This window comes from Arachis ipaensis, chromosome B4 (assembly GCF_059453495.1).
Source record: "Arachis ipaensis isolate K30076 ecotype BB chromosome B4, ASM5945349v1, whole genome shotgun sequence".
Classification (NCBI taxonomy): Eukaryota; Viridiplantae; Streptophyta; class Magnoliopsida; order Fabales; family Fabaceae; genus Arachis; species Arachis ipaensis.
In genome coordinates, this window is record NC_142439.1 from 28048185 (window position 1) to 28061533 (window position 13349).

The 13349-nt window shown below is 40.3% G+C and overlaps 1 non-coding gene across 1 annotated transcript; it reads right to left on the minus strand.

The window, feature by feature from the left end:
* Positions 1-314: 314 nt before the first annotated feature.
* Positions 315-422, minus strand: LOC148567018 (small nucleolar RNA R71). Its single transcript, XR_015882673.1, has one exon. It is a non-coding gene; the product is annotated as a small nucleolar RNA R71 (small nucleolar RNA).
* Positions 423-13349: the final 12927 nt, after the last annotated feature.

Sequence of the window (13349 nt, forward strand, 5' to 3'; positions counted from 1 at the left end):
ATATCCATCCCTACCATTGGAGCAAACAATTTTGAGCTGAAACCTCAATTAGTTTCTCTGATGCAACAAAACTGCAAGTTTCATGGACTTCCATCTGAAGATCCTTTTCAGTCTTAACTGAATTCTTGCAGATCTGTGATACTGTTAAGACTAATGGAGTAGATCTTGAAGTCTACAGGCTCATGCTTTTCCCTTTTGCTGTGAGAGACAGAGCTAGAATATGGTTAGATTCTCAACCTAAAGATAGCATGAACTCTTGGGATAAGCTGGTCAAGGCTTTCTTAGCCAAGTTCTTTCCTCCTCAAAAGCTGAGTAAGCTTAGAGTGGATGTTCAAACCTTCAGACAGAAAGAAGGTGAATCCCTCTATGAAGCTTGGGAGAGATACAAGGAACTGACCAAAAAGTGTCCTTCTGACATGCTTTCAGAATGGACCATCCTGGATATATTCTATGATGGTCTGTCTGAATTAGCTAAAATGTCATTGGATACTTCTGCAGGTGGATCCATTCACCTAAAGAAAACGCCTGCAGAAGCTCAAGAACTCATTGACATGGTTGCTAATAACCAGTTCATGTACACTTCTGAGAGGAATCTTGTGAGTAATGGGACGCCTCAGAAGAAGGGAGTTCTTGAAATTGATACTCTGAATGCCATATTGGCTCAGAATAAAATATTGACTCATCAAGTTAATATGTTTCTCAGAGTCTGAATGGAATGCAAGCTGCATCCAACAGTACTCAAGAGGCATCTTCTGAAGAAGAAGCTTATGATTCTGAGAACCCTGCAATAGCAGAGGTGAATTACATGGGTGAACCATATGGAAACACCTATAATCCCTCATGGAGAAATCACCCAAATCTCTCATGGAAGGATCAACCAAAGCCTCAACAAGGCTTTAATAATGGTGGAAGAAACAGGTTTAGCAATAGCAAGCCTTTCCCATCATCCACTCAGCAACAGACAGAGAATTCTGAGCAGAATCCATCTAGCTTAGCAAATTTAGTCTCTAATCTATCTAAGGCCACTCTGAGTTTCATGAATGAAACAAGGTCCTCCATTAGAAATTTGGAGGCACAAGTGGGCCAGCTGAGCAAGAAGATCACTGAAACCCCTCCTAGTACTCTCCCAAGCAATACAGAAGAGAATCCAAAAGGAGAGTGCAAGGCCATTGAATTAATTACCATGGCCGAACCTGTAAGGGAGGTTGAGGACGTGAATCCCAGTCAGGAAGACCTCCTGGGACGTCCAGTGATCAATAAGGAGTTTCCCTTTGAGGAACCAAAGGAATCTGAGACTCATCTAGAGACCATAGAGATTCCATTGAACCTCCTTATGCCATTCATGAGCTCTGATGAGTATTCTTCTTCTGAAGAGAATGAGGATGTTACTGAAGAGCAAGTTGCCAAGTTCCTTGGTGCAATCATGAAGCTGAATGCCAATTTATTTGGTAATGAGACTTAGGGAGATGAGCCTCCCCTGTTCACCAATGAACTAAATGCATTGGATCAACTGAGATTGCCTCAGAAGAAACAAGATCTTGGAAAGTTCCTAATACCTTGTACCATAGGCACCATGACCTTTGAGAAGGCTCCATGTGACCTTGGGTCAGGAATAAACCTCATGCCACTCTCTGTAATGGAGAAACTGGGAATCTTTGAGGTACAAGCTGCTAAAATCTCATTAGAGATGGCAGACAATTCCAGAAAACAGGCTTATGGACAAGTAGAGGACATGTTAGTAAAGGTTGAAGGCCTTTACATCCCTGTTGATTTCATAATCCTAGATACTGGGAAGGATGAGGATGAATCCATCATCCTTGGAAGACCCTTCCTAGCCACAGCAAGAGCTGTGATTGATGTTAACAGAGGTGAACTAGTCCTTCAATTGAATGAGGACTCCCTTGAGTTTAAAACTCAAGGACATCCCTCTGTAAACATGGAAAAAAGGCACAGTAAGCTTCTTTCAAAACAGAGTCAACCAAAGCCCGCACAGTCAAACTCTAAGTTTGGTGTTGGGAGGCCACAACCAAACTCTAAGTTTGGTGTTGGGAAGTCTCAACAATGCTCTGAACATCTGTGAGGCTCCATGAGAGCCCACTGTCAAGCTATTGACATTAAAGAAGCGCTTGTTGGGAGGCAACCTAATTTTTATTTATCTAATTTTAATTTATTTTTATTGTTATTTCATGTTTTATTAGGTTCATGATCATGTGGAGTCACAAAATAAATATAAAAATTGAAAACAAAATCAAAAACAGCAGAAGAAAAATCACACCCTGGAGGAGGATCTCACTGGCGTTCAAACGCTAGTAAGGAGCATCTGGCTGGCGTTCAATGCCAGAACAGAGAGCATGGATCTGGTGCTGAACGCCAGAAACAAGCATAGAACTGGCGTTCAACGCCAGAAACATGCTGCATCTGGGCGTTGAACGCCCAGAACAAGCATAAGTTCGGCGTTTAAACGCCAGAATTGCATGCAAAGGCATTTTACATGCCTAATTGGTGCAGGGATGTAAATCCTTGACACCTCAAGATCTGTGGACCTCACAGGATCATCTCAGGATCTGTGGACCCCACAAGATCCCCACCTTCCCTCCTCATAATCCTAGTTTTTTTTCCATATCTTCTTCTTCATCTATTCTTTCTTCTTTTGCTCGAGGGCGAGTAACATTCTAAGTTTGGTGTGGTAAAAGCATAATTCTTTTTTTTTTTGTTTTTCCATAACCATTGATGGCATCTAAGGCCAGAGAAACCTCTAGAAAGAGGAAAGGGAAGACAAAAGCTTCCATCAAGGGTCTATAGCTCAGTGGTAGAACATTTGACTGCAAATCAAGAGATCCCTGAGATACCTCAGGGGATACATTTTCCCCCCACACAATTATTGGGAGCAACTAAGGGTGGAACATCAAGAGCACTCCATCATCCTTCATGAAATTAGAGAAGATCAAAAAGCAATAAGGGAGGAGCAACAAAGACAAGGAAGAGACATAGAAGAGCTCAAGGACATCATTGATTCCTCAAGAAGGAAACGCCACCATCACTAAGGTGGACTCATTTCTTTTTCTTAAATTATATGTTTTTCGTTTTCTTATGCTAAATGTTTATCTATGTTTGTGTCTTTATTACATGATCATTAGTGCGTAAGTGTCTATGCCTTAAAGTAGTGAATATGAATCCATCATCTCTCTTAAATGAAAAATGTTTTAATTCAAAAGAACAAGAAGTACATGAGTTTCAAATTTATCCTTGAACATAGTTTAATTATATTGATGTGGTGACAATGCTTCTTGTTTTCTGAATGAATGCTTGAACAGTGCATATGTCTTTTGAGGTTGTTGTTTAAGAATGTTAAATATGTTGGCTCTTGAAAGAATGATGACAAGGAGACATGTTATTTGATAATCTGAAAAATCATAAAAATGATTCTTGAAGCAAGAAAAAGCAGTGAATACAAAAGCTTGCAAAAAAAAAATAGAAAAAAAAAAGAGAAAAAGCAAGCAGAAAAAGCCAAAAGCTCTTAAAACCAAAAGACAAGAGCAAAAAGCCAATAGCCCTTAAAACCAAAAGGCAAGGGTAATAAAAAGGATCCCAAGGCTTTGAGCATTAGTGAATAGGAGGGCCTAAAGGAATAAAATCCTGGCCTAAGCGGCTAAACCAAGCTGTCCCTAACCATGTACTTGTGGCGTGAAGGTGTCAAGTGAAAACTTGAGACTGAGCGGTTAAAGTCAAGGTCCAAAGAAAAAACAGAGTGTGCTTAAGAACTCTGGACACCTTTAATTGGGAACTTTAGTAAAGCTGAGTCACAATCTGAAAAGGTTCACCCAATTATGTGTCTGTGGCATTTATGTATCCGGTGGTAATACTAGAAAACAAAGTGCTTAGGGCCACGGCCAAGACTCATAAAGTAGCTGTGTACAAGAATCAAAATACTGAACTAGGAGAATCAATAACACTATCTGAACTCTGAGTTCCTATAGATGCCAATCATTCTGAACCTCAATGGATAAAGTGAGATGCCAAAACTATTCAAGAGGCAAAAAGCTACAAGTCCCGCTCATCTGATTAGAGCTATGTTTCATTGATAGTTTGGAATTTATAGTATATTCTCTTCTTTTTATCCTAATTGATTTTCAATTGCTTGGGGACAAGCAACAATTTAAGTTTGGTGTTGTGATAAGCGGATAATTTATACGCTTTTTGGCATTGTTTTTAGGATGTTTTTAGTAGAATCTAGTTACTTTTAGGGATGTTTTCATTAGTTTTTATGTTAAATTCACATTTATGGACTTTACTATGATTTTGTGTGTTTTTCTGTAATTTCAGGTATTTTCTGGCTGAAATTGAGGGACTTGAGCAAAAATCAGATTCAGAGGTTGAAAAAGGACTGCTGATGCTGTTGGATTCTGACCTCCCTGCACTCAAAGTGGATTTTCTGGAGCTATAGAACTCAAAATAGCGCGCTTCCAATTGCGTTGGAAAGTAGACATCTAGGGCTTTCCAGAAATATATAATAGTTCATACTTTGACCGAGTTTATACGAAGCAAATGGGCGTTGAACGCCAGTTCTATGCTGCAGTCTAGAGTTAAACGCCAGAAACACGTCACGAACCAGAGTTGAACGCCAAAAACACGTTACAACTTGGCGTTCAACTCCAGAAGAAGCCTCTGCACGTGTAAACTTCAAGCTCAGCCCAAGCACACACCAAGTGGGCCCCGAAAGTGGATTTATGCATCAATTACTTACTTCTGTAAACCCTAGTAGCTAGTTTAGTATAAATAGAACTTTTTACTAGTCTTTTAGACATCTTGGGACGTCTAGTTCTTAGATCATGGGGGCTGGCCATTCGGCCATGCCTGAACCTTTCACTTATGTAATTTTCAACGGTAGAGTTTCTACACTCCATAGATTAAGGTGTGGAGCTCTGCTGTTCCTCATGATTTAATGCAAAGTACTACTGTTTCTCTATTCAATTCAACTTATTCCACTTCTAAGATATTCATTCGTACTCCAACATGAATGTGATGAACGTGACAATCATCATCATTCCCCCCACGAACGCGTGCCTGACAACCACTTCCGTTCTACCTTAGATAGAATGAGTATCTCTTGGATCTCTTAATCAGAATCTTCGTGGTATAAGCTAGATTGATGGCGGCATTCATGAGAATCCGGAAAGTCTAAACCTTGTCTGTGGTATTCCGAGTAGGATTCAGGGATTGAATGACTGTGACGAACTTCAAACTCGCGAGTGCTGGACGTAGTGACAGATGCAAAAGGATAGTAAATCCTATTCCAGTATGATTGAGAACCTCCAGATGATTAGCCATGCAGTGACAGCGCATCGGACCATTTTCACAGAGAGGATGGGATGTAGCCATTGACAACGGTGATGCCTCCAGATGATTAGCCATGCAGTGACAGCGCATCAGACCATTTTCACAGAGAGGATGAGATGTAGCCATTGACAACGGTGATGCCTCCAGATGATTAGCCCCTTACATACAGCTTGCCATGGAAAGGAGTAGGATTGATTGGATGGAGACAGCAGGAAAGCAGAGGTTCAGAGGAACGAAAGCATCTCTATGCGCTTATCTGAAATTCTCACCAATGATTTACATAAGTATTTCTATCTTTATTTTCTGTTTATTTATTATTTATTTTCGAAAACTCCATAACCATTTAATATCCGCCTGACTGAGATTTACAAGATGACCATAGCTTGCTTCAAGCCGACAATCTCCGTGGGATCGACCCTTACTCACGTAAGGTTTTATTACTTGGACGACCCAGTGCACTTGCTGGTTAGTTGTGCGAAGTTGTGAAGTTATGTTTGGACCATGGTATTGTGCACCAGTTATTGGCGCCATTGCCAGGGAGAGAATGAACAAATTTTACAACCTCATGGTAACAATTTCACATACCACGCTGCCACCAGCACGCACATCCCTTCCTGTGCACGCACATCCCTTCTTTTTTTGAAGGGTTTTCAAAGATCTTTAATTCTAAGCAAATTTCAACAAATTTTGAAAACCGAGGCAAAAGTTATGATCAATCAAAATTCACCAAAATTCCATTTTTACCCAAAATCACAATTTTCACAATTCCCTTTCAAAACACATGACCAAACCAACCCAAGCCACTCCAAAACTCCAATTCTCATCAAATTCAACACTCTATGGCATATTACACCAAACATGCCACATTTTTCCTTATTTACAACATCAATATCAATATATTTCATATATCCAACTTCATTAACAATTTTCCAACTATATTACCAATAAATCAACATCAATATCATATTTATCAACATAATCCACTACTCAACTTCACAAATTATGCATCCTCAACATATCACTATTAATCATCATTATCAACTCAAAATTCACCATTTCCTCAATCATCATCATACAATTGCACCCAATAACTCATCAACCATTCAAAATCCAATCCTATCTTATGGGTCACTAGCCTAGGTATCCATGAATATTATATACTACATAGAGAAAATCGAAACCATACCTTGGTCGATTCCCAATATGAACCAAATGAGCTTTCAACCAAAATCCAACCACCAAAGTAGTTCCAACAAGCACCAACAAGCTCTAAACTCACAATAATCAAGCTATATGCATATAAATCACCACAAAATCAACCTAGGGCTCAACATAAATCAAATTTCACAAGGGTTTAGTATATCTTACCTCTCCCAACAGATTTGATGGCCAAGATCCAAGGCTAAGCAAGGATTAAAGCAAACCTAAACATCCAAAATCACAAAACCCATTTAACCCAAACCCTAACAAAACCCGAAATTTTGGAGAGCAGAAATGGAAGGATTTCGAGCTTATCTCTATAGTTTCTTGGGTGGGTTTTGTAGAGCTCATCGCAAGGAACGCGTAGCCACTGACAGCACGCAAATCAGAGCTCTAGAATTCAAGATATGATCTTGGGAAGATGGAGGTGGTTAGGGTTTTCTTCTTCCTCTCCTCCCTCTCTCAAATCTGAAGTGTGAGTGTTTATGGAGGCTAAGGTTCATTAAAAGAACCTTTATATATGTTGGACTTGGGCCCAACTTGGGCCCGGTTTAACCCGTTAGCGTTTTTAGCCCGTTTGGACCAACTTCGGGCCAAAATTTTAAAATTAAGGCCCGGTTTTCTATTTCTAATATTTTTCTAAGGTTTTTGACTGTCTCAACTTTTTCTCGCGCGGCACCGGGCAGACTTGAACCGGTTCAACCGGTTCAACTACCAGTTCGTAGTTTTTTACAGTTCTTCGCAGGAAACACATTTTCTGACTCAGAAAGACCCACTGAGTCCTAAAATCACCTTTAAATCCTCAAATTCTCACTCTAACTTTTTGGAATCTAATTTGGGGCAATATAATCACTTAATTAACCGGTTGATTAATTACGGTTCTTACATTCTCCCCTCCTAAAAAGAATTTCGCCCTCAAAAATCCGAATCACGTGATGTAATATATATACATACATATATATATTTTCCATGAGGCGTCCTACCTCCAATGTTACCAACTCAACAAGTTGTCAAAGCATCTCGTTCACTATCATCCCACCGTGTAGATGTTCTCTCCCGCCTTTCGCTGTGTCACTCTGATTATCGTCATTAGGAATCCAAAAATTCTTTCTTTTAAACCAATTACCGATTTTGTAATACTTTTCAAAACCTTTAAAACAAATTCCATATAAATGAGTTCATTGTTAAAACTTTTTCAAAAGAGTCAAAAATCATTTATTTGTAAATCAATCATTTTAAAGCATGATTTTTCCTAAATTCATTGAAACCCTTAAATCATACCCTTTCCATTTGAATCCCTTTCTATAAGTGAAAGTACAAACCCAAAGTCACAAGTTAACAAAATCATAGAACTCACTTTCCTTTTTAAACCGTATCATTTGATCAAAATTCCCAACCCTAGTTTCCAAAACCAAATCATTTAAACCAAAGCTCCAAATCAGATTTGAAAGTCATTCTAAACCTTAAAACCGCAAAAATCATAGTTAAAAACCGCAAAGGCGTTAGCCAGTACTTCCGTTGTCACATGTGCTGAACCGCACCCATCACCCATACCAAAAACCGTCAAGACTTCTAGTCATGTCTGGTAATCCTTCCGGCACGTACACTCTGGTCGTTCGTCACCAAAATTCTGAAATCTTCGGCTACTGCCGCTAGAATCCTCCCTTCCCATGGTTCACTTCCAACAAAACTCTAAGCTCTTGTACTCCTAACGATGACTTTGCAAAAGATAGAACCAAGCTACCCTCTGGTCCAGGTAAAATTAATACTCAAAGCACACGCTTACCTTTCGTCGAAGGATCTGACCCCGTCGCATCACATGCATCCAAAGCAAGCACACGGCCTGACTGTTGCTGCTGACCCTCATCTCGGTTTTTCCCACGATGACAATACTTGGATATGTGTCCAGGTTTCCCACAAGTAAAACACAGACGACTTACCTTCATGTGGTAAAACTGGGCATTGTTGTCCCTTCTGAAGTTCCCTTGACTTTGCAGATGCTGAGGAGTTTGTCCATCTTTCTTGAAATTCTGTCCCCTTGGTCTGAAATAATCGTTACGTCCCCTATTAGTATTCCCTCCATGGCTATCTTTGGATGTAGCTACTGCCTTAGCATATTCCTTAACCACCCTTGCTTTGTTCACTAGATCGGAGAAGACATGGATCTCCATAGGAGCCACAGCAGTCATAATGCTATCCTTCAAACCCCTTTGGTACTTAATGCACCTCCAGCTCTCGAAGGTCTCTGGGTCACCCTGACACACCCGAGAAAATCTACAAAGCTCTTCGAACTTGTTGGTGTACTCAACCACAGACATGGAACCTTGCTTCAGCTGCATTAGCTCTATCTCCTTCGCTTCCCTTGCAGACTCAGGGAAGTACTTCTTGTAAAAAGCCGTTCGAAACACATCCCACGAAACCTCAGTGTTCTGTAGCTGTAGCAAGCGACACTCTGCTTGCCACCAGGGTTGGACCTCTCCCGCAAGCTGATAAGCGGCAAACTCCACATACTAATTATATGGAACATGCTGCGCCTGTAAAGCACGCTCCATGGCTTGGAACCAATGGTCCGCTTCAGTAGGATTAGTTGATCCTCGAAATGTTGACGGATGAACCTTGAGAAAAGTTGCCAAAGTCATCGGAATTCCTCCCATGTTATCTCCGTTTCCTTCAGCGTTAGCATGAGCATTCCCTTCGCCGTTCACATTTCCATTACCATTCCCGTTTCCGTTGCCGTTCCCGGCCGGTTGACCTAGCCTCTGTACTACTTGCAAAGTAGCAGCAGCATTCGCCTCCATAGTGTTGGCCAGATTTGCCATCGCCGCCATGAACTCGGCATGGTTGTCCGTCGATTGCTCGTTCCTACTCTCACGAGAACGTGCTCGACCTCGTCCGTGAGTAGCCATGTAGGATTCCTGTCTATACCAAACAATCGATATCAAGGTGATCAGTCTCAATATCAAAAGTCTAGTGCTTCAATTTATCCCAAACAGGCACTCACAAACAAGCATGCTATGCATATATCGAACAGATAACCTAATAGCATAAAAAAAAAGACACACAGAGTATGCAATGAAGCACAATCAGTCCATCCCTCAGGCTCACGAGGAGGAACTGCTCTGATACCACTAAATGTAACACCCTAATTACCCTAAGCCTTACCCCGCGTCGTAAAGCAAAGGTTAATCAAAAGTTACGACAGTTCTAAGCTTATACATAAGATATATAGAAGGAATTTGTAATATCTAGAAGCCCAAAGAAGGTATACAGCTCAAAACAGGATTTCAAAAGCACACAACGTACTAATGAAACTACTAACTTGAAGCATAAGAAATAGGTGTAGAATAACTAAACATCATAGTATAATAGTATAATATCATAAGACGCTAGCCACGACTCGCGGAGTTTAAGCCGACTAGCCATATACAAACCACGTATAAAACCAGACAGTAAAAATAGCTTATACAAGTTTGTTCTCTCAAATACAAGCCTCTAAGCCAAACAAAATACAAAAGAGAGATCTGTAAACAAGATAAACCAAAAAGACTCCAAAAGAATCCAAGATCCTCCGCTTCTGTCACCATCCAAAACAACTCACCGAGGTGGGTTACGACCTGCATCTGAAAAACACAACAAAGATATGGTATGAGAACCGGAGGTTCTCAATATGGTAACAGTGCCCTGTGATGTAGGATATAAGACCCCGGGATGCTGAAGGCAATCCTAAGCTCCATATCCATCATAATGTTTCATCTTAAAGCATACTAAAACCATAAAGCATATACACATAAATCTTATCTTGACTTAAAACCTTAATAGCATATAGAGGGAAATCTATCTTAGGGGATTACTAACTAAACTATTCACCGCTGTCCCACAGCCTTCGCCATCCTACCCTCCGTGGCGATCCCATCGCCATCGCCTACCTAACCTCCTCAAAGTCCATACAAACACAGATAATACAAGCAAGTAAAACACAGGTAATATTCAAATATATAACAAGTAATTCAAGAAGCAAGTAAGCATATTATACACTTAGGCAAACTCAAGTAATCAAGAAAATAAGCACATAAGAGATGCATATGATGAATGTCTATCCTATTAGCTCGTTATCTCACTTATCGGTCCGTAATTGCCAACCCGACACAGCCTCCTGGATGTAGCCTTTTCTGCCACGCCAGGGATATAGTGCCCTGCACACTCATGTAGCAGCTCTTCTGCTACGCCAGAGATATAGTGCGCTACACACTCATGTAATAGGGAGTCTACTACGTCGGGGATATAGGCTCTGCACACTTTCTGTAGCAGAGAAGGAACCAACCACAACAAATCATGCAGCAGAACAATCTGCTACGCCGGGGATATAGGCCCCGCACACTTTCAACATCCAACAAATCATGCGTCAGAAGTATCTGCCATGCCGGAGGTATAAGCTCCGCACACTCTGATATAATCCAATCATTTCCTCATCATCACATCATCACCAAATGTTACCATCCCTCATCTCAATTCACTTTTAGTTATCAATTCATATATATTCATCAATATCATCATTTCTCTTTGAGTCCTCGACTCATCTCAACCGTCCTCAATTCATGATTTCCATTCTGAACGCATAGTCCCTCAGTTCTCATCTCATATACCAATTCTTCTATAATCTCCACCCAACCCATTCTCAGTACACCAGAAACCTAAACCTCCGTTTCAAATTTATCATATAATCATCTCTGAGGACCCTTAGGTTATATCCCATGTTCCAATACTCAAAACTAGGCCCAAAAGTCTTAAAAAGGAATTACAGAAGCTTACAACCTTGTTGGGGAGGTAGAATAGTTGAAAACAAAGCAAAATTTGAAACACAGGGCGTGTGTGTCCGCACAGGAGTGTGCGTGCGCACGCCCAGGAAATTTTTAAAAGTGCGTACGCACAGGGGTGTGCGTACGCACAGGTACCAAAACACAAAGGGTCTGTGCGCTCGCACAACCTATGCCAACGCCCTAAACAGACAGTTCTCCCCGACGTGTGCGTCCGCACATGTTGGAATGTTTCCTTAGATATGCGCGCGCACAAGCTGTGCTGGCACTGCCACCAGCAGGCACTTCCCTTCCTGTGCATGCGCACAGGTATGTGTGCGCCCGCACAGGTGTGTGTGCGCCCGCACAGGTCAAAATTCTCGCAAGGTGTGTGTCCGCACATATCAGAAAACTCAGAATTCTGTAACTTTGCAAAATTTTTAGATTTTCAGCACCAATTTTGAATGATCATAACTTCCTCTACCAAATTCCTAATTTAACAAACTTTACACCGTTTTGAAGGGTTTTCAAAGATCTTTAATTCTAAGCAAATTTCAACAAATTTTGAAAACCGAGGCAAAAGTTATGATCAATCAAAATTCACCAAAATTCTATTTTTATCCAAAATCACAATTTTCACAATTCCCTTTCAAAACACATGACCAAACCAACCCAAGCCACTCCAAAACTCCAATTCTCATCAAATTCAACACTCTATAGCATATTACACCAGACATACCACATTTTTCCTTATCTACAACATCAATATCAATATATCTCATATATCCAACTTCATTAACAATTTTCCAACTATATTACCAATAAATCAACATCAATATCATATTTATCAACATAATCCACTACTCAACTTCACAAATCATGCATCCTCAACATATCACTATTAATCATCATTATCAAACTCAAAATTCATCATTTCATCAATCATCATCATACAATTGCACCCAATAACTCATTAACCATTCAAAATCCAATCCTATCCTATGGGTCACTAGCCTAAGTGTCTATGAATATTATATACTACATAGAGAAAACCGAAACCATATCTTGGCCGATTTCTAATATGAACTAAATGAGCTTTCAACCAAAATTCAACCACCAATGTAGTTCCAACAAGCACCAACAAGCTCCTAACTCACAATAATAGCTATATGCATATAAATCTCCATAAAATCAACCTAGGGCTCAACATAAATCAAATTTCACAAGGGTTTAGTATATCTTACCTCTCCCAATAGATTTGATGGCCAAGATCCAAGGCTAAGCAAGGATTAAAGCAAACCTAAACATCCAAAATCACAAAATCCATTTAACCCAAAACCTAACAAAACCCGAAATTTTGGAGAGAAGAACTAGAAGGATTTCGAGCTTACATCTATAGTTTCTTGGGTGGGTTTTGTAGAGCTCATCGCAAGAAACGCGTAGCCGCTGACGGCACGCAAATTGGAGCTCTAGAACTCAAGATATGATCTTGGGAAGATGGAGGTGGTTAGGGTTTTCTTCTTCCTTTCCTCCCTCTCTCAAATCTGAAGTGTGAGTGTTTATGGAGGCTAGGGTTCATTAAATGAACCTTTATATATGTTGGACTTAGGCCCAACTTGGGCCCGGTTCAATCCGTTAGTGTTTTTAGCCCGTTTGGCCCAACTTCGGGCCGAACTTTTAAAATTAATGCCCGATTTTCTATTTCTAATGTTTTTCTAAGGTTTTTGACTGTCTCAACTTTTTCTCGCGCAGCACCGGATAGACTTAAATAGGTTCAACCGGTTCAACTGTCGGTTCGCAGTTTTTCACAGTTCTTCACAGGAAACACATTTTCTGACTCAGAAAGACCCACTGAGTCCTAAAATCACCTTTAAATCCTCAAATTCTCACTCTAAATTTTTGGAATCTAATTTGGGGCAATATAATCACTTAATTAACCAGTTGATTAATTGCGGTTCTTACATCAAGTGTGATCGAAAGGTGTTAATGGCCATATTTTTATAAGGATGGTGATTGATT